Genomic DNA, 21,378 nt, shown 5'->3' on the forward strand with positions numbered 1-21,378 from the left:
TTCCCCAGTTGCTCCTGTGGATAACATTGCCATTGTAGAAACTTCAATTGGTTTTGACATTTTTTCAGACTATTGCATTCTGGGGACTGATTAACCCATCTGGACCTGTGACTTATGACTCAACTGGTCCTACACCCCTTGCTGAGAGACTGATTCAGCACACAAATACCATTTTCCATATCGCTATGATTTCATTCCCAATCAATCAGCAGCACCCCTTCCCTAGCCCACTGCCTGTCAAATTATCCATAAGAACCCTAGCCTCTGAGTTCTCAGGGAGGATGATTTGAACAATAAACTCTGTTTTCTGTTTGACTAGCCCTGGATTAATTAAACTGTTTTTTTTTTTTTAATTACCAAAAAACTGCTGTTCTCAGTGCATTGACTTTTTTGGGCAGCAGACAAGACAAACCCACTGGGTGATTACAAGAGGGGGAAGAAAAAGTCATATTTAGAAGGTGGTTCTTTTGCTAAAAGGAATGCATTGGTAGAATATAAAATTCATAGACATCAAAGCACACAGAGGTTAAGATCCAGGCTTAGGGGTAGAGTATTTGTGTTCAGAGTCCTGGCTCACTCACTTATTAGCTGCGCAATCTCAGGCAGGTTACTTGTGCTCTCTGCAGTTTGGTTTGTTCTGTAGTAAAATGGAGATAAAGTATTCACCTCCCAAGATTGTTGTGAGGATGAAAGGAGTTTGTCCTGAACCTGGCACATGGAAATCACTCATAAGGTTTTGTTGAGATGGAGTTTCACTCTGTCACCCAGGCTGGAGTGCAGTGGCACGATCTTGGCTCACTGCAACCTCTGCCTCCTGGGTTCAAGCAATTCTCCCTGCCTCAGACTCCCGAGTAGCTGGGATTACAGGTGCCCGCCACCACATCTGGCTAATTAAGATTTTTGAAATAAATTCTGACAAGTCTGGGAAACACTGGGTGACCTCGATAAGGAACTGGCTGTTAGTTCATGAGCAGATTCTTTTGCAAAACACTGTGTTTAGAGGACCAAGTTACACTCTTCTTAACCCCTTCTTACTCTTCAGACATAAGCACAGGCCTAGTGCTGGCTTACGTTATTTATAAAACGGGGAAAATTAAACATTACCTATCCTACAGCAGGTGTTTGAAACAGCAGATTTCTGGAAAATCCATCCCAGCTCTAAAACCTCTGATTCTGAATTGCACTGCATTCTTACAAATTCCTTTAGCTTCTTTGGCTCTGTAAAATATAAAACATTGATCTTATCCTCACTATATTAGGACTTAGGAGAGATGCTCTAGCTTATTGGGAGAAGAAATACTTTTTAAGTCAGGAATAAAAATGTACCTAGATTGACTAGTTAAAAACTATTAGACTTACTTTTCTTTCTCTTTTCAGATTTGTTCTCGTTATGCCTTTCTCCTTATTTTCTCCCTTCCCTAATTCCTCAAATCCCAGTAAATGTCCTTTAGAATATTGATTTTGTTTATGTTTCTCTGCCAGAAGTGAAACATTCAGTTTTCACTGCACATCGTCCCTACAATGTGTATGGTGAGGGAGTCATCAGAAGTGCAAAATAATGATCTTTAAAAGTTGGACATCTCCCTGCCCATCATCCCTTCCCTTATCACCTTTTACCTTGACTAGTACAGACAGCCCATCTCTGTTGATTCTTGTCTGATGGCTTCTAAAGGGAAAGCCAGAGTTATCTTCAGCTTCCTGATCTGCCTTTGCCTTGCCCATGGGCATCTTATGATTGCTTAATCCTCTTAGAACCCAGCTTAGGGAACTCAAAACTCCCATGGTCAAACCAAGCAATAAATATTCACTAATTGACTGTTCCTGAAAGAGCATTTACCCAGAGGACAGGAAACCAACACCCTTGCACAACAACATCAAGACCCATTTCCTTTTGTTATTGGGGCACCAGGCTCTGCACCAGGTGCTGGGGATGAGAGTGAGAAAGTCAGTCAATGTTTCTGTCACCTTAACCCTTATAGTCTCTTGGGGACTTATTAAGTAATTACACAAATGCTTATGAAATTGCAGTGGTATTAGGTGCTATCAGAGAAAAGTTGCACAGATAAATATTTAATGAAATTGATGTGGGATGTTAACGAAGATTACAGGATGATGATTAGTCCGACCCCTTTAGTTGTACTTACCCCAAGGCCTCACTCACACCCACAATACAAAGTTGCAACCTTGTTTCCTGTTTCTGGAATCTTTGCAAAGGAGATTTAGATCACAGAGTCTAGATAAAACGGGGCTTGGGATTCTAACAAACAAACAACCTGGAGACCGGTGGGGAAGAATCTTCTTCCTTTAAGCTAATGCTTCTGAGTGATTGGTTTAGCTTCTGGGGATTAGAGAAGCTCAGAGGATGGACAGTGATTGACATCTCTAGACTCATCAGATTCACACATGGCCCCAGGGAAAATCTTTGGAAGTTTGTGTAGGGAGAAGAGTAAAAAGAAGGCTGTTGACTGAGGAGCTAACATCTAGCTGGAATGGATAGCTTCCCATACCTGGCTTGCAGCTTTTAAGATGGACATCTGAGAAAGACTAAAGAAGGAAGGTGCACCTTTCCAGGTAGCCCAACCAGGCAACCGATCTGGAGGGTGGCACGTGTTGCAGTCTCTCTTTTGGCTGACCCATTGAACATCAATACTGGAAAGGTCCTAGAGCTGACTCAAGTTAGTGATTCTCATACTGGGAACCAGAATCACCTGGAAGCCGGCAACAATAGAGAAACCTAGGGCATAGATTTATTTATTTTTATTTTTTATTATTAGTTTTTTGAGACAGAGTCTTGCTTTATCGCCCAGGCTGGGGTGCAGTGACGCGATCTCGGCTCACTGCAACCTCCGCCTCCTGGGCTGGAGCAATTCTCCTGCATCAGCCTCCCGAATAGCTGGGACTACAGGTGCTCGCCACCACACCTGGCTAATTTTTGTATTTTTAGTAGAGACAGGGTTTTGCCATGTTGGTCAGGGGGTTGCAAACTCCTGACTTCAAGTGATCTGCCTGCCTCGGCCTCCCAAAGTGCTGGGATTACAGGCGTGAGCCACTGCGCCTGGCTCAGGGCATAGATTTATAAAGACAGAATGAGGACAGTCTCAAGGGACAGAGATGGGGATGGAGAATCTGTATATTTTTAAACATCTAGGCTAAACGCCATGCAAAGGAGTCCATGGGCAAGCCTGAGCCAGTCAAGCCTTTTGTAGTGGATGCCATCATTCTGTTCATTATTTTAAATATAGTATTCATTTCTGGAATCCTCCTTAGAAAATCATGATTTCAATATTTTAATTTATGTAAATTTATGCTCCCTGGAACCAGGTCAGAATACTTTTAAGATTGTGCCTCTTTGGGAAATCAAATGTCTGTTCTTAATCTTAGAATTAATATTTAGTTAAGGTGCTCATTCCTGTGAGGAGTGTGTGGGTATCAGTGAGCCATCAGTCAACAATCAACAGAGATGAGCTCTCTGTGTATGTGTGTATGTGTATAAGCATGCTCACATGGTGTTTTCAGTAGGTGTTTCCAAAGTGTTAACGGTTGAGACATAGTAATCTCAGATGTCATTTGATATGACCCAGTATGAAGGCCCAATCTCTCAGTTCTATTTTGATCACACACATATGACACAGAGCACCATATAGGTGAGATGCTTTGTTAAGTGTTTAAGGCTATTATTATTTACCTAAAAAGGACACTATTTGCCACCATGACTTTTGTGGGGCTATTTTAAAAGACATTAGTTCATTTCATCTACAAGTAGTTACATGCCAGAACTGTACTAAGTTGATTCAGAGATAACAAGGGCCTGATAAGTGACCACAGAGTCTTTGGGTTTAGTTGGGCAAACATCTAGGTTAAGAGACTGTGGCTCCAATGTCATGTGATAAGGGATTTGTATTCAATTCTCTAGCTCCCGCAAAGTGCCTGACACTCACAAGGTGTTCATTAAATGTGAAGGATTCTCCTGGAGTAGGGTGGACCAGCACCAAAAGACCTAAAATCTCTTCCCAGTCCCTATTTCCCATGGGCATCTTGACTACTAATCTAGTTTCTGTTGCTTCTGTAGGGTGGGGCTGGGAGCTTCTGATTCAGCCACGTGTGTGCTGTTTCCATAGTTATATGATCAGAGTGACTAATTCATCAAAGATAAGTTTCTAAAGCCTAATGGAGTAATATCTCTGCACTAATACACTCTTTCTTCCTTTAAAATTGGAGTGTGTTTTCTATGTCTTTTATAAAACACCCAAAATAATCCAGAAGGTCTTTAAGCGTCATTCAATTCATTACCATTTATTACTATTCTGTGCAAAAAGAATATGCTAAGCATTTTACATACATGATTTTAATTTTACAACATTCATAGAAGGTCTTTATTATCTCCATTTTACAAAGGGAGAAATAGAAGCATAGATAGCTGAATTATTAATTTGCCAATTATTAACTTGTTAAGTACATAATCAGAAAATAATGGAGTTAGGATTCAAATCCATGTTTGTCTAATCTCCAAGTTCACAAAAAATTTCTGTTTCACTGTCTTTATATATATATATATATATATATATATATATATAAAACACATATATATGACATTGGAGGCTGTTGTTCATTATCTGAATTTCAGAGACATTTAGAGAATATCTGATTTTGAATCTATAAGATATAGTCTCTCTATAAAGATTTTGATTTGTCTTCAGACACACAAGGATTTGCTGAGCATGTGTTTGACCATGTAGCAAACACTAGAGATACAATATTAAGAATACAGATACAGTCTAATAAAACAGAGAATTGTAAAAATCAAATTAAATAATCGTAATTCAGCGATTACTGTGAAAGGTAAGTCCTCACTTCTCAGCCCTGGAAGACCCTGATGAGCAATACAAGCTGTTAAATCTTATGTCAGTCCTTACAGAGATCATCCTGGATCAGGGGCTTGCACAAAGACCATGTATAAAGGAAACTGAAAAACAACCACCACCTCCCTCTACTTCTTGTTGAGCACACGTTCAGTGTTGAGTGAATGAGTCACATGAGCTTGCAAATGAAGCAAGTGCTTTAGGGAGAGAGAAAAATAAGTTTGTGGGCAAATGACTCCATCATTTCCTAAGGTTAATGATACCGATTTTTTCCCTGGCATGTAAGACCAGTGGCTTTGAGGAGTGGTTGGTAACCAGCGGCAAAAGGCCAAGGATAGCATCTGTGGTAATGAGAGAAAGTTTCTTGAAGTTTCTCTGTCCACCAATGGGAATACTTTGATTTATCTTCATTTATCCAGTCTTAGAGTTTGGAACAATTTGTACACACAGTACCTTAAACAGCGAGCTTAGTGGATCTGAAAAAGTTATACTTAGGGTGTCAGGATCCGTTGCTGGTATTTGAATTGAGAGAGGAAAAGCAAGTGGGAGTAAGGACCAGAAAAGTGTGTCCCCAACTTGCCTGATCATAAACCCTACTTGGGCTTGTATCAGTTAATTATGTGCACAACTTTTTTACATAGCAACCTCATCCGTACCAATCACATTTATTTAGTTCATGCTGTAAGGTGGATGAGGATCAGCTGGTCTACATTAAGCTTGGCTGATAGGGTCGCTTGTCTTTGGTCTCAGCTGGGCTGGCTCACGAGTCTCTGGTTGCCTGTTCTGGGTTGGGCACAGCAGAGGTTCACATGTCTCTCATCCTTCTCCTGAGACAGTGGGTTAGCTAAGGCACCTTTTTCTCACCACAATGTCAAAGGTCCCAGAATCAATGCAAGCGCACAAGTGCTTTCCAAATTTTGGTCCAAGAATACCTGATATTCTATGGCAAAGAGTGCAGGTACGAAGGAAGGTGAAGAACTGGAGCCATTAATGTGCTCCACCCTAGGTTCCTTATTAAATATGTTCAGTATAAATGAACATAAATATACTAACATAGAAATATTTGTATAAATATCTATAGTATAGATATTTATATTAATAAATATTTTATAAATAAAAACAGTTATAAAAATACATTCATATTTTTAAAATATGACATTTTAATATTTAAAAGGTTAATATTATTATTTATTTAAAATATTAAATATTTTATATATGTATGTTTTCTCTATTAATTGCTTTATTTTCTTTTTTTATTTCTTTTTGTAGAGACAGAGTCTTGCTATATTGTCCAGGCTGGTCTAAAACCCCTGGCCCCAATTGATGCCCCTGCCTCGACCTCCCAAAGTGCTGAGATTACAGGTATGAGCCATCAGGCCCAGCCTTGATTGATTTTTGAATCATACTCTCTATTAGAGGCACCTGAGCCTCTGACTCTTCTCATCAAGTGACTTTGGATCCAACATAAAACCTTTTGAGCATTAGTATGATTTTTTACTTTGAGCGTTATTATGAACTAATCAAACATGTAAATGTGTACATGTGCATGCATTCAGTCATCTTGGAAACGTCAGGTTAAAATTTCTTTCAAAGAAGCTCTGAATCTTTCTTCAGTATTCTTTTTATAACAGTTTTATTGAGATATAATTTACATACCATACAATTTACCCCCTTCAAAATGTACAGTCCAATGGCTTGTACAGAGTTGTGCAACCATCACTATAATAAATTCTGGAGTCTTTTCATCAACTCACAAAGAAATCCTGTACCCTTTAGCTGTGACTCCCAAACCCCCATTCTTCAGTTTTTGAGGCAAAGTTTGTGATAATTTTCAAAAAACATTTCTATTTCTGTGCTTCCCTGGAACTTTGGAAATAACTGCATTATAACACGTATCACATTGCAGGGCTATTATTTGTTCCATTTTCTGTCTCTCGTATGAATCTGTGACTTCCTTGAGGAGAAAACGTTGTGCGTTATGGAATTTTATATTCTCAGCCCAATGACTGGTACATCTCGGGCTTCAAATAAGGATAGAAGGGAGGAAAGGAGGAAGGGAAGGAGGGAGGGAGGAAGGAAGGAAGCAAGGGAGGGAGGGAGGGAGGGAGCGAGGAAAGAAGGAAGGGAGAGAGGGAATTTCATAAACAAATATTTGGTTTAGACTATAGAATATGGTCCAGAGAAAATATCTCCATGGGCTACTTTGGCAAATCTTTATCAGGGAAGAATAGCATTTATTTAAGGAAAAGAAAAATCTTGAGTTTTGAACAGAAATCTTTCTCTGAATTAGCACCATCCTGGAAATTCTCAGATGTTTTCTTCACAATCTCCACAGGATTCTCCACCTAGATCACCATTTATTTGCTTGTATTGGTTCAGATCTATATCTGGCTACAATCACAGAAAGACTTAAAAGCAACTCATACAAGCTAAAAATTTATTATTCTTTGACATAAAAATTGCCTCATAGATGGTTGAGAACTGATAGGGAGGCCTTGCTCTACAATATTGTCTAAGAAACTTATCTTGGGCTTCATTATTCTCCAGGATTCCATCTTCAATTGTGCTATCAAGTATAACTTTCCAGTATTTCTCCATTCTAGCCAACTCAAGGGCAGGGGCTACAGCCTTAAGGAAAAAAACTGGAAGTTACACACATCATTTCTGTGTGCACCCCATTGGCAGATTGAATCATATGGCCATACCTGGTTGCACAGGGGCTGTGCAACAGGCTCTTTATTCTGGCTGACCTTGCATCCAGCTGTAAGTTAAGTGTTAGTTTCTCTTTCTAAAGGAAGAGGGGAAGAATGGATTTTAAGAGACAGCTAGCAATGTGTTTCATATTGCTATTGTAAGTACCAATAGGCAATGTAAAACAGTTACTGTTAATTTTTCTTGTTTTAAGTTTTATGTATTAACAGACCTTGATCCCAAAAAGTTATTGTGACTTTTAAATGTATTTTTGCTATATTCTGCATGTTTAGATATGTTTTATGGCATTTAAAAGAAAATGGCACCTTCATAGCATTGTTTTCTACTTTCATAATGGCAAGCGTATTTCAGCTAAATTACAGAATCCGTAGGTTTTGGTAAGCCAGCCTGGAAAACTTACAATCACTTACAGTATTGTTTCTATGGGAAAATGGCTTTGACTTCTTAAGAGAATCTGACAAAGAGGTGTACTTTTGGAATTAAACCCATTTGAAAGTTGGGAACTGCTAAATGCACTGAGGTTTGCACACATGAAATAGCAGATGAGATTTACTGGAATGTTTTCTCAGTAACGCCTTACGCAATGCTCCAGAAGCTTCTGTGCTCAGCCAAAACAAGTCCAGCAAGAGTCCCTTCCTTTCTCCATATGTTCCTCAGGCACGCAACGGTTGGAGTCTCTTTTTCACTTCAAACATTTAGCTTTTCATTGGAAAGTTGTTTAGTCGGGAAGTTGTATCTAGAGTAGCTGGGTGAGGATATATTAAGATGTTTGGATTATGAGCTAGATCAAGGCTTTCTTACTCTGGGAATTAGCTAGAAATAAAATTGGGGTCTTTTGAAATAACACTAAGCATTTACGTATCGTAACATTAAATAGGTGTTTATAGGATGGTTTGATTCCAAAGTTCTGGATAAGTTTATTAAAGGAGTTTTATAATGCTTTTAAATGTTTTTTTTTCCTTCCCTACTGCCCTAAGCACATGCTTAGCCTGAGAATTGGAGAGTTTAACACTGATTGTATAACTTAACTCCCAGTTCAGTCTCAACCAGACCAAAACATTCTCTTTCATGCACTTAGCAAGTATTTACTACATGCCTGTTAATAAAGTACTTGAATGACGTACCAGGCATCAGAAAATAGATGTTGAGTGAGACGGTCTCAAACCATGCTCTCAAGGAAGATTACCCTCTGTAGAAGAAGACATACATTGAACAAGCAGTTATAACAAGATGTGAGAAGGGTCATATTTGGGGGCGTGCAGTGTGTTGTGGGAACAGATTTCAGGGACAGGGATGGATGCCCCAGTGTAAGAGTCATGAAAAGCCTCCCTAAGGGAGAATGAGGAGGTGTGAGACACAGGCAGAGGCAGGGAGAAGATTACGACATGTCTTACTCAGGTGACTATTACATCACTGGGGAAGCAGGGTACCAGAAGAAGAAAAGAGATTTACGCTAACACCCATGACTTCTCTGTGAGAAAACAGCTAGCATAGAATTTGACACATAAATGTCAAAAATAAATAAATCAAAGACTGGTGGAATTTCAGGCAATCTTGCTGATAGCAAGGAAAATTTTTCTGCCTATCCTAAGGAGTAATGACCTAACACATAACCTTCTTCCAGATAAGACTAATGCTTCTAAAATTGCTTAGTGACAGCTACACTGGTCAGAGAGGTTGAGGGATTTATTTTAAGAAAAAAAGCACTGGTAAAGAGATTGGAATGCAGTGAAGATATGAGATCATAAAATCAGTGTCTGAACCAACAGAGCTCCAGAGGTAGTTGTGGTCATATCTTCCATTTTAAACATAGGAGTTCAAGTTTCTGAATGCGTGCCCTCGTGTGTGTGTGTGTGTGTGTGTGTGTGTGTATGTGTGTGTGTGTGAAATGAGTTTACAAACTTCAGAGTGGAGAGCTCTGGAAAGAGTCTTCTACTAACCAAGGAGGTCTTTTCACAACTTAAAACAAAAATGATGAGTTAAAGTTTTGGCCAGAGAGAAGTGTATCGGAATGTGAACTGAAGAATGCTTCTGGATTAAACCCAAGGAGGAAATCAGAAATGGGTCTCTTCACTTGGAAGGCAGTAAAAGAGTCAGAGCACTGGAGAAACTACCTTGAAACAGTATACAAAGAGTTGAGATTTCTTTTATTCGTATATATATATATATATATATATATATATATATATGTATGTAAAATCATTAATGGATTCATTTCTTCAAAGTTACATCTTGAGCAACTAATATGTGTTTAGCATTGGGGATACAGTGGTTAACAAGACAGGATTTGTACTGTCATGAAAACATTTAGACTAGTGGGAAGTGACAGACTATTGAAAAAACCTAGTAAATTCTAGGATGGAGAAAACAAAAAGGCTCTTGAAAAATAGGGACAAGGGATAGTTAACCACAATTTGGTGATGTGTATGTGAGGGGTTTCTAATGAAGGCTTCCTGGAGGAAGTTATATATACTAAAATATCTGGAAAATACATAGGTCATAATCAGGTGAAGGCAAGCAGGAACAAAGAAGGGGGTAATGAGAGTTCCAGGGGTAACAAACAGCATGGGTTGTAAGAGCTCAGAGAAGTGAGAGCATGCTAGGGTTGGAGGAAACCCTGTGAGAACAGCAGGCCACATATGGTCGATTGGTGTAGATACAGTGCTAAGTTTACATTCTACAGAGAAATGAGACAGGATTTCTGTTTTATCCTAACAAACCACCCCATCCCCCCTCCCCACTCCAGGACTTTAGAGTAAAGATGTTCAATAGCTATTCTGAAATCATTAGTGCTAATTTTCAAATATTCTACTTTCTGCTTTCAAGGATCAGGAGTGAAATTGCTGGCCCATTTGTAATTAGGTGGGGGCCATATAACTCTGTTCTGCCAATGAGTTGTGGATGGCAATGAGTTGTGAATGAAAGGGTTGTGTCTCACTTCTGGATCAGAGTTTCTACTTGACAGTGTAAGTCCCTCCAGATCTTTACCTCCTCCATGAACAACCTAGCAATATTTCAAATAGTGTCTGCGCCATCATCCTGGGGCCCAGCATGAAACAGAGGCCCCAAATGGCACGTGATTGACACAGTGTTGACACACAGAAATACCATTTTTTAAAGGCTTTTTTGAGATGTAGGTATTGTTTGCTACTGCAGCATAACCTAGCCCACTGTTTCAGACACAAAATAGGAAACAGGGCCAGGCACGGTGGCTCACATCTGTAATCTCAGTGCTTTGCGAGGCCGAGGTAAGAGGATTACATGAGGCCAAGCGTTGAAGACCAGCGTGGACAACCTAACGAAATCTGTCTCTATAAATGATTTCAAAAAAAGAGGAAACACAATGTCAAATTAATTTAATTAATAATTATTTAAAATTTTCCCACTTTGTTAGGCACTATAGATTTAAAAGCTGGAAAGAGCTACCGGCCAAGAGCTTAGAGATCATGGAGGAGACAGACTCATGATCAGGTCAATTGAGGTTTAGTGAACAGTAAAAGTACAAAGCCTTGTGGGAGCACATAGGAGTGCCAGGCACTCCCACCCAGAGGGGTGTAGAGGGTGGAGGAAGCTGAAACTGACTCAGAAAAGATGCAAAGAAGAAAGCCAGGTTGGAAAGACAGGAAATGATATTTCAGGCAATGAAAAGAGTGGGAGTAATAATATAGAGAGATGAAGCCTTACCTTGAAGAATGACAGCAAGTATTCTCCTTGTGAAGACTATGAAGCCTGCCATTTTCTGGGCCAAGACTGAGAAGAGGTGTGTATTTGGGACTACAGAACATAAGATGTAAACTTTAGAGTCCATGGTTCCAGTGGATTTTCTGTAAAAGCCAAGTTAGAGCTCAAGAAAGAAAAGAGACAGAAATAACCAATAACCAAGCAGAGCTGATAGGAGGAACAATCTATGATTCCTTCAGAATCCTGCCTAGTGAGACTCCAATGGAGTAACAGGCTTCCTGTTCAGACTCTGACATCTAAAGGGCTCTCTTTGTCTCTAGAAACAATAACAAAGAGAAGGAAGCAGGGGACAAAGCCATGCCCGTGTGACATCACTATGCATGACCCTAGAAACTGGAAACCTCTTAAAGCCAAAGCGTATGCACGGATATCTATTCAGTGGTTCTTTAACAAGAGGAGAAACCTGGCAGAACAGGAGTTTCAACTCACCATGTGGCTTTTCAGGTGGAGGGTCTGTTTGGGATTATTTGAGTGTGGAACAAAGGGTGCACAGAGAAGTCACCCCAGTTTTCCTGAAACTGCACCTCCCTTACCTCATTATTGACTGGTAGCCTTGCACTCAAATGCTGATTCTTCTTAGTTAAATATATGACAGTTTAAAAAAAATGACTTCACTTTCTATTCTAATGAGATGTTAGCAATTCTGTTTTTTCTGCTAATTACTGCATATCTTCCTTCTGAAGACTCTCTTTCTATATATATACGTAATTATATATGTATTTATATACACACATGGATATATGTGTGAATATTTGTGTGTGTATACACACACGCATATACACACACAGATATATGTGTGTGTGTATATATATGTGTGTGTATATATATATATATATATATATATATATATAATGAAACTTTAATAGCTGCCTCTTGGGAGAATCCAGAGAATCCATCATTGATAAAAATACACTTGCCTTGGGTTGGTGATTTTCTGAGATTTCAATTTCAATAGCTTCTTCCATATTAGGCCTCTTTCACTTCAGAGGAAATAATTATATCCAGGTTTGGCTCTGTTCAATGGGGCATGACTACACCAGAATGAGTGGCTTCCTGAATGGAAAAAGAAAATTGAAAAGAAAAAGACAAGGCCTGACACACCAGACCCCAAATTATTTAAATCCATTTTCAACGAAAAGCTTGGTAGCTTGGTAAAGATGATGACCTTTGAAGGAAAATTCCATTGAGAAATCCCATTTCCCATGTTGTAAGTTTAGAAGAATAAATTGCACTCGGGGAGGAGCGGGGGAAGTTCCTTTCGACATTTAATAAAGCAGGTGGCCTCATTTGAATTTTCCCATTAGGTCTCCTGGAGTGATCTCAGAAATATGTTGGCCTTGCAAACTGTAACTCAGCCTTGGCTCTCTGTCTATCGGACTCACACAGTTTTTCATGAGCAGTAGAATTAGAGTCTGGATTACTTGAAACGTCCAGCAGAAAGTTATTTCTTAGAGTGTTGGATTTCTGATTTGCTATAGACTGTTAAATAAGTTTTCTAATTTTCTGCAGAATATTAATAATCTGACTTTCTAGTAGGCAAATGCCTCATCTCTCAGCCAGCCTATTTTTTTCCTCTCATCCTGTTATTCTTTTTCTTTTTTATATTTATATTTATTTATTTTATTTTATTTATCTTTGTAAATTTTAGTTTAAATTCTGGGATACATGTGCTGAACATGCAGGTTTGTTACACAGATATACATGTGCCGTGGTGGCTTGCCACACCTATCAACCCATCATCTAGATTTTAAGCCCCACATGCATTAGATATTTGTCCCAATGCTCTCCCTTCCCTTTCCCCCCAACCCTCTGACAGGCCCTGGTATGTAATGTTTCCCTCCTTGTGTCCATGTGTTCTCATTGTTCAACTCCCACTTATGAGTGAGATCATGCAGTGTTTGGTTTTCTGTTCCTGTGTCAGTTTGCTGAGGATGAAGTTTTCCAGCTTCACCCGTGTCCCTGCAAAGGACATGAACTCATTCTTGTTTTATGGCTGCGTAGTATTCCATGGTGTATATGTACCACATTTTCTTTATTTAGTCTATTATCGATGGCATTTTGGTTGGTTCCAAGTCTTTGCTGTTGTAAATAGTGCTGCAATAAACATACATGTGCATGTATCTTTATAGTGGAATGATTAATAATCCTTTGGGTATATACCCAGTAATGAGATTGCTGGGTCAAATGGTATTTCTGGTTCTAGATCCTTGAGGAATTGCCACACTGTCTTCCACAATGGTTGAACTAATTTACACTCCCACCAACAGTGTAAAAGCTTGCCTATTTCTTCGCATCCCCGTCAGCGTCTGTTTTTCTATCATAAGAGTCAATGGGGATGTTTTCATCACATGTAGGGAGAGGGAGTTCTAGAAAGAGCATCTGCTTCTGATAGGCTTGGTGTTGAAGTCAGTCCTAATCAATCCAAATGTAGGCATTCCCTCTCTGTGTGATGGGGCAGGCCATGCAGTCAGTTGCATCCCTTTGTTTATTCAACCAATGACTGTTGAAGGAACTTGGTGTGATGTGCCAGTCACGGCCCCTGCCCTCATGTGGTATACAATCAGGAGGCAGAGCGAGAGATACTCAAGAAGTAATTAGGTCCATCATTAGTTCAATTGTGAAAAGTGTCACGCAAAAGAAGTATAAGATGCAATGAGAAGGTATATCAGACACTCATATGTATGGGTGCCCCCATACAGGCCAGTAATTTGGTATGTTTTCAAACAGACTAAAACATTTTACATTTTCTTTTTTTTTTTTTTTTTTTTTTGAGACGGAGTCTCACTCTGTCACCCAGGCTGGAGTGCAGTGGCACGATCTCGGCTCACTGCAAGCTCCGCCTCCCAGGTTCACGCCATTCCCCTGCCTCAGCCTCCCGAGTAGCTGGGACTACAGGCGCCTGCCACCACGCCTGGCTAATTTTTTGTGTTTTTAGTAGAGACGGGATTTCACCGTGTTAGCCAGGAAGGTCTCGATTTCCTGACCTTGTGATCCGCCTGCCTCGACCTCCCAAGTGATTGGATTAGAGGCGTGATCCACCGCGCCCGGCAACATTTTACATTTTCATTTAATGGAAGCAGGAAGAAACTAGTTAGAAAAATACTCCATTTTACTAAAGGAATAGCAAACAAGCTCTTTGAGGGCTATGTGTGAGGGCAAGATGGATGTTGATGTAGGCAGGCACAGCTTCATGACGTGCTTTTTTATAGGATTTCAGCAGACTCTTCAGAGTGACAGATTTACTGGGTGAGAGGGGTATAGACCTTCCAGCTACCCACCTTTCACCTTTGTCTAGAGTAGTGACCCAGTCCTAACTTCTGGGTTGGGTGCACAATTTCTTCCCATGCCATAGCTAGGAAGCATATAGAATGCTTCCAGAGCATCCCACATAGCCTAATGACTCTCATCTTTTATTTCTTGCTGCACCCATTGAGCCTATATGGCCATATGTTCCCACATAATGTTCCTGGGGAATCCCAGCAATAACTGGGTGAGATATTTGAGGGATAGTTGCAGATCATCCTAAAGTGGGGGAGGGAGAGAAAGAGCAAAAGTTCAATAAATACGATCGGTTACTGGCAATGCCACCTATCCGTAACCCATGGGGTGGTAAGAAATTATAAATTCTCAACTAACCTCAAATAAATAAATAAATAACTCAAATAAATAAATAAATGTATTTATTTAATTTTTTCTCTTTCTCTCCCTCCCCCACTTTAGGATGATCTGCAACTATCCCTCAAATATCTCACCCAGTTATTGCTGGGATTCCCCAGGAACATTATATGGGAACATATGGCCATATAGATTCAATGGGTGCAGCAAGAAATAAAAGATGAGAGTCATTAGGATATGTGGGATGCTCTGGAAGCATTCTAGCTGACGTAATAGACATTTGTGGAAAAGTCTTGAGGATCCTGAATTCATTAAACAGCTCTTCTTTTGCCCTGGTTCCTCATGTTTTCTAGCAGCAAAATTACTCTGTCCCCTTGGTGCCTTGGCCAGCCTAAGCTCAGTCCACATCCAGACAGGCCAATGCTTTGGTAGCAAGCTGACCACACAAACTCTTGTAAACCGTGATAAAGTTCCTAGATATTTTGGCTATTTTAGCTTTTTATTATTGAAGAAATACATTAATTTTCTTTTTTAAATCAAGGGTGGTGTCTGTCACTTCCACATCAGTTATCTCCCATGGACTTGAAGCTCTGTCCCTCCTCCCGCCTCCAACATGGTCACTGTCATTTTGGGATTCACCCCAGTCTTCCTGGCACATCCCTCTGGTGATTCCTGCCACACAGCTGCACTGTGGCTCAGGGCAGGAGAGCAGCGTGTGCAAATTGGGGCCATCTCTGAGGGCTGGCCAGCACAGTTCTGGCCATGGGACTCTGGCTTCACAGCCCTCTTGTGCCAGAGCTTCCGTACAGCTCAGAGATGGTGCCAAGGCAAACTGTAGTGGGTGCGCAGGAGGAGAACACAGACACACAAAGGCCGGATCCTGCTGTGCCAGGTCTCATGCTCTGACGCGGGGCCCCACTGACTGAGCACAAAAGAAGCCTTTCTTTCTGTCTCTATTTTCTGGGAATGCAGCCTGAATAGAGGCTACAGAACAGGAAATAGTTGATGGTGAAGGCTTAAAACATGGGCTTCAGAGTTAGTGAGAAGGGGATTTACACTTCTGTTCTCAAACTTACAAGCTATGTGACATTAGGCAGATACCGACGGTCACGGAGGCTTAGTTTTCATATCTATAAAGTGGGGATACTGACATCAACCTGGAAGAATTGTGATAATTATATGACATGAAGCATGCAAAATGCTGAGCACAGAGACCGATGGCTATTAATTAGGACTGATTTCTCTGGGTTTTTCTAGATTGTTTCCATGTGACTGTCCCTCCTCCTCCAAAAGGACAAATGTTAGGAAGAATATTTGTCTTGACTGAATTGGTAGCGGAGTAGCATCACATGCTTGCACTGTGTGGCCCAGGATTACATCAGAGACATCATCTTCCCAGCACGCCTTACCACGCCTTCAAACAAGTGCTCCATCTGGCACAAAGACCAAGAAAAGGTTCCAGTCCCTTGAGGTTGGAGAAGAAAGCAACGGCAAAGAAACAAGCTATTAATATTAATGTTCCAGGAAAAGAAGAAGAGAGAAAGGACACGGGCGCCCAGGAAGAATGACTCCATATGGCTTTGATGTGTTCGTTTCCACAGGACGGGGAGCAGCGTGGAGAATACAAAATAGTGAGGAGGAGAGAAATGAGGAGCTGGAGGTGGCCTGGCAGCATCTGAGAAATTACATGAGCTGTAAGGAGTAGGTTTTGTCCAGACAAAAAGTCAGCCAGCCACACTGCCATCTGCAACCATCAGAGAATAAGCCAGAAAGGGAAAGGGAAGCCCAGAGTGCCCTGTTTGTTCCAATTAGTGGGTGTAGGCTATATTCTGTAAGGGTCTATTGTGCTAAACCCAGAGGGCACTGGCATTATTGAGACCTCTTTCAAGTGTCTCCTCTGTGGATCTCTTCAAGCAAAGTGCTTTAGTCCCTCTATTGAGATCCCGTTGTACCTCTCAATTTCTCACACGTATATATTCTCCGTTGCATAAGAGCCCAGCCTTTGCAGTCTGAACTGGATTAAAATCCCGTCTGTACCTCTACCTGGCCTTGATACATTTGGCCTATTACTCCAGCACCCAGAGCCCCCGTTTCCTCATCTATGAGTAGTTTAAGTAGTGTAATAAGGTGAGGAAGTAGTTTGCGAGGAATTGAAAAAGAAGTAAGAGTGTACAGGACCTAACAACCGTGGTGGTTACTATAAATATTAGAGCTCATTCTCTTTCTTTTACCCATACCAGAGACAGCACAGAGCAAAAGGGTGAAGGAATCTATGGCAAATGGAAAAATCTCAGACTAATATGTTACTAACAGCACAGGTATTGCAGACCCTGTTGAAAAAAGGGAGCTTCCTCGGGAATACTGCAGGCAAAGCCTCCATACCTTGAGTGAACTTTGAGCCCTTTGTACAGATAGAAACTGAGAATACACTGCCAACCCAAGTAAAAAAGATCTCTGACATGTGAAGAAATATTCCAGCCTAGAGCACATGGGAAGTACAGCATTACATTAAAAGAACTTTTTGGAGAAGGTAAAAAGAAGAGGAATTGTGCAGCTTCAGATACCCCATCTCACTGAGCTGAGATGATGTCTGGCTAAGTGTTTCTATCATTTCCTTAGTGATGAGGAATTGGGGTGTGTAGCAGAAGCCCACCAAATAATATCTATAGGCTATTGTACATCATAAAACTTCAGTTAATTGTTCAGTAAAGTCTATTTGCCATGTTTTACAATACTTTTAGTATTGTTCAATTATTTCTTTGGATTATCTTTTGATCATCTTTGTAGGATCTCATATTAAATTAATCTTTAGGTATTAAACTCAACATGAATGGACTGTACCTCAATATTTTGTTATCAACATTCTTTTTTTTTTTTTTTTGTAGACAGAGTCTCGCTCTGTCGCCCAGGCTGGAGTGCAGTGGTGCTATCTCGGCTCACTGCAAGCTCCGCCTCCTGGGTTCTCGCCATTCTCCTGCCTCAGCCTCCCAAGTAGCTGGGACTACAGGCACCCACCACCACACCCAGCTAATTTTTTGCATTTTCAGTAGAGATGGGGTTTCACCATGTTAGCCAGGATGGTCTCGATCTCCTGACCTCGCGATCTGCCTGCCTCACCCTCCCAATGTTATCAACATTCTTTTTTCTAGAAAGAGTAAAACCTCATCGAGCAAGTCCCCTTAAGAGTGCTACATTAGAGAAAACACTTCTTTAGGTAATCTTGGAATGGGGAAGAACCTTCTAAACATGAAGACAAATTTGGCTATATAAGAATCGAACATTTCTGCCCAAGAAAAAAGCACGAAGAATGACAAATGAAGGATTGACTTTCTCAACTGCAGATCATTGAGAGACCATTTGATGACAGAAAGAATAAATATGAACAGGTAAAAACATGAACAGACTGATCTATGAAAAACAAAATTGGCTTATGAGCATATGAAAAAATGCTCAGGATCACTCATCATTAAATAAATAAAAATGATAATACCAATGAGAAAAGTTTCCCAGGTTAGATTGGCAAATATCAGAGTCTCATCATATTGGCGAGGTGTGAACAAATATATGTTCTCATCAAGGATTGGTGCAAACTTTGGAGCGCAATTTGGCAATAACTGATGAAATTTTAAAAATGCTTTGTCAAGGACTGACATTTTAAATATTTTATCTCACTGATATGTCTGAACATATGAACAAAGATGCATGCACACAGATTTTTTGCAGTACGTAATATAATAACAAAGACTAGCAACAAACTCAATCAGAAAGAGACTGTTAAATAAATGATTGTTCACTTTTAAAATGGTATACTACACAGCTATTACAAAGAATGTGTGTGTGTTTGTGTGAATGTGTAGGGTGTATGTGTATACATTAAAAGCGTGGGGAATTGGGAGTGTTATTTTTTTTTTTTTTGAGACGGAGTCTCGCTCTTTCACCCAGGCCGGACTGAAGTGGCACTATCTTGGCTCACTGCAAGCTCCGCCTCCTGGGTTCACGCCATTCTCCTGCCTCAGCCTCCCAAGTAGCTGGGACTACAGGCGCACACCACCGCGCCTGGCTAATTAGGAGTGTTCTATTTTTATAAGGAAGTTTCTTGTGAAATTAAGTTAAAGTTAAATAAATACTATTAAGCATTTGTCTTTTGATTTAAAATAATGATTTCTAGCATGGAGGACAGTACTTTGCACATAATGTAAATACCCAAATATTCACTGAGTGTGAAAGAGTAATTTGGATGAAATGTTAAAAGAAAGTATCTCCTTAATGAGAGTAGACCCAATGAATACCTTCATGTCCTTCTATACCCATCTTTAATCTCTTTTACTGGGAGTGTAACACATGGAAAAGTACACGAAACAATATACGGTTCAATAAATTATGACAAAATAAGCATCGTATAACCACTAATCTGATAAAGAAATACAACAAACCCTCTCTTTTCACCTATGAGTTCATGGATGCTTTGTCATTAGAACTTCTGTTTCCTTACGTGTAAATTGAGGATGTTGAAAATCATAACACAAATGTGCTTGTAATATCACGTGAGATAATATTGCTATCATGCTTATAAGTGATAGAGAGTTCTGCAAATGGGGAAGATTATAGGCCATTCAGTTTGATTGATGTGTCAGAGGCTAGTAGGTACCATCAAAGCCCAAGGGCATCTTGCTTGAAGTCATCCCTATGGTCCTTACTATCCTGGGCAGGTGTGATGTAGGGAAAACAGCTGCCCATTTATTTATGCTTAGCATTCCAATAATGGAACACTGCACATTTATGCCTAGTGTTCCATTATTGGAACGCTAAGCATGTGGGAGTTATTTATATCCTACTGCTCAAGGTCATCACCAAGGTCTGATTTTTCACACACGTCTGCAATTCAAAAAATTGCAACCTCCGGCATAAATGGGTTAATGGACTTAATGGAATTAACTGGTGGTCAAAATTCTGCCACTGCCCTGAGAATAAACAATAAACCTTTCTTCTTATTCTGAATCTGTGAGTTTTGCCAGGGAGCAGGAGAGATAGAACCATGCAATCTCCTGGGAGACTCTCAGAGTGCTCATTGGAATGGTCTCCAATGACTAGGGGAGGAGTCACCTTGCAGTAGCCTCTAGTGATGTGGAGTGGTTTGCCTGCTCTGCCAGGTTCCTTCTAAAGGCACTCTAGCTATGTGACCTTGGACAAGTTACTTAACCTTGTGCAGCCTCAGCTACCCCATCTCTTTGAAGGCAAACTTAGTCTCAGTCTCACAGGGTACTGTGAGGGTCCTTGTGAGATAATCCGTGTAAAGTGCCCAGCAAGATGTCTCACTCAGCCAGTGCTCAGACATGTTTGCAGAGTGTTAATCTCTCAGAAGGAGCTGATTATCAACATTCTTTTGCCTAGAGAGAGGAAAGTCTTTTTGCCATTTTATGCAGTTTATATTTATAGATACTATTTGCCATATTATACAGTAATAGATTTTCCTGGACAATAATCTCACCAGATAATCTTGGTGGATGAGATTGCAGCATGTGGGCTACTTACATTCTTTAGGGCAGAAGAGTTTCTGTGGATCTAGAGTGGAGTGGTGGTTTTATGACTCCTGTAGCACTCAGTTGATTCTCCATTGCTCCTGAATAGGTCTTTCTTTACTGATGACAGGGTCTCCCCATACAGGGACACATGGGGCTTGATGAGGGAAGATAGGATATGTGAAGCTTATGTAGGGACAATGAGAGCAGGAACGCTATTCTTAGGCTTTATGCTTGTTTGGGCAGGGAAGTGGAGGGCAAAGGGAAGAGAGAGGGAGAGAAAATGGCTCAGGAGTAGAAATGTGTAAAGCATGATTTGAGAACAAGAAACACGGAGATAGGATGTTCTCTTAGGGAAATATTAGATGCCAAGGCAGAACATACAATTTGGGGTCTTGACCAGAAACCTTTGTTGCCAGCAAAGGCATTAAGAATTTATCCTGCAAGTAATGGGGAACCATTGAACTTAAACAGGGTAGTGACATGTCTCAAGCACGGGAGGTAAAATTGAATTAGCAGATTAGCTAGAAAACAGGGATAGTTACTAGCTACAACAATTACTATGTTCAACTCAAGAAAAATCCCCTGGCACAGAGCCTCATGTACTTAACATATGCCTGCTGAATTTTTATTTCAAATATAAAATTGCTGTTACTTAGATGTCATCTGGCCTCTCCAGCTTTTAATATAAAATGACTTTGCGTTTTATTTAAACCTGAAGTTAAGTGACTATTTCTCTTGCATAAACTCAGTCCGAGGGATGAAATGAGATTAAACATCATAGTATCCATCCAACCTCCTTCCTCTACCTTCCCCTGCCCGTCACCAAAGTCCTCTTTTCTGTAGGTGCTAGATGAAAATGGATATTCATTGTGTTGATGATGGGAGGCCTTCATGGAAAAGCACTACTGGGTTCCAGCTTAGTCAGCTGC

General features: G+C 40.3%; 1 long non-coding RNA gene across 3 annotated transcripts in view; it reads left to right on the plus strand.

The window, feature by feature from the left end:
• Positions 1-21,378, plus strand: part of LOC129047538 (uncharacterized) — a 165,002-nt gene that overhangs the window by 70,546 nt on the left and 73,078 nt on the right. The window contains exon 3 of one of the 3 annotated variants that reach the window (XR_010141300.1): positions 6,129-6,221. The exons of 1 other annotated variant lie outside the window; for it this stretch is intronic. This is a non-coding gene — a long non-coding RNA (uncharacterized LOC129047538). Of the gene's footprint in view, positions 1-6,128; positions 6,706-21,378 lie in introns of those variants that run through there. One more of the 3 variants, XR_008509283.2, reaches the window with a different exon arrangement.

Source organism: Pongo abelii, chromosome 7 (assembly GCF_028885655.2).
Source record: "Pongo abelii isolate AG06213 chromosome 7, NHGRI_mPonAbe1-v2.0_pri, whole genome shotgun sequence".
Lineage (NCBI taxonomy): Eukaryota > Metazoa > Chordata > Mammalia > Primates > Hominidae > Pongo > Pongo abelii.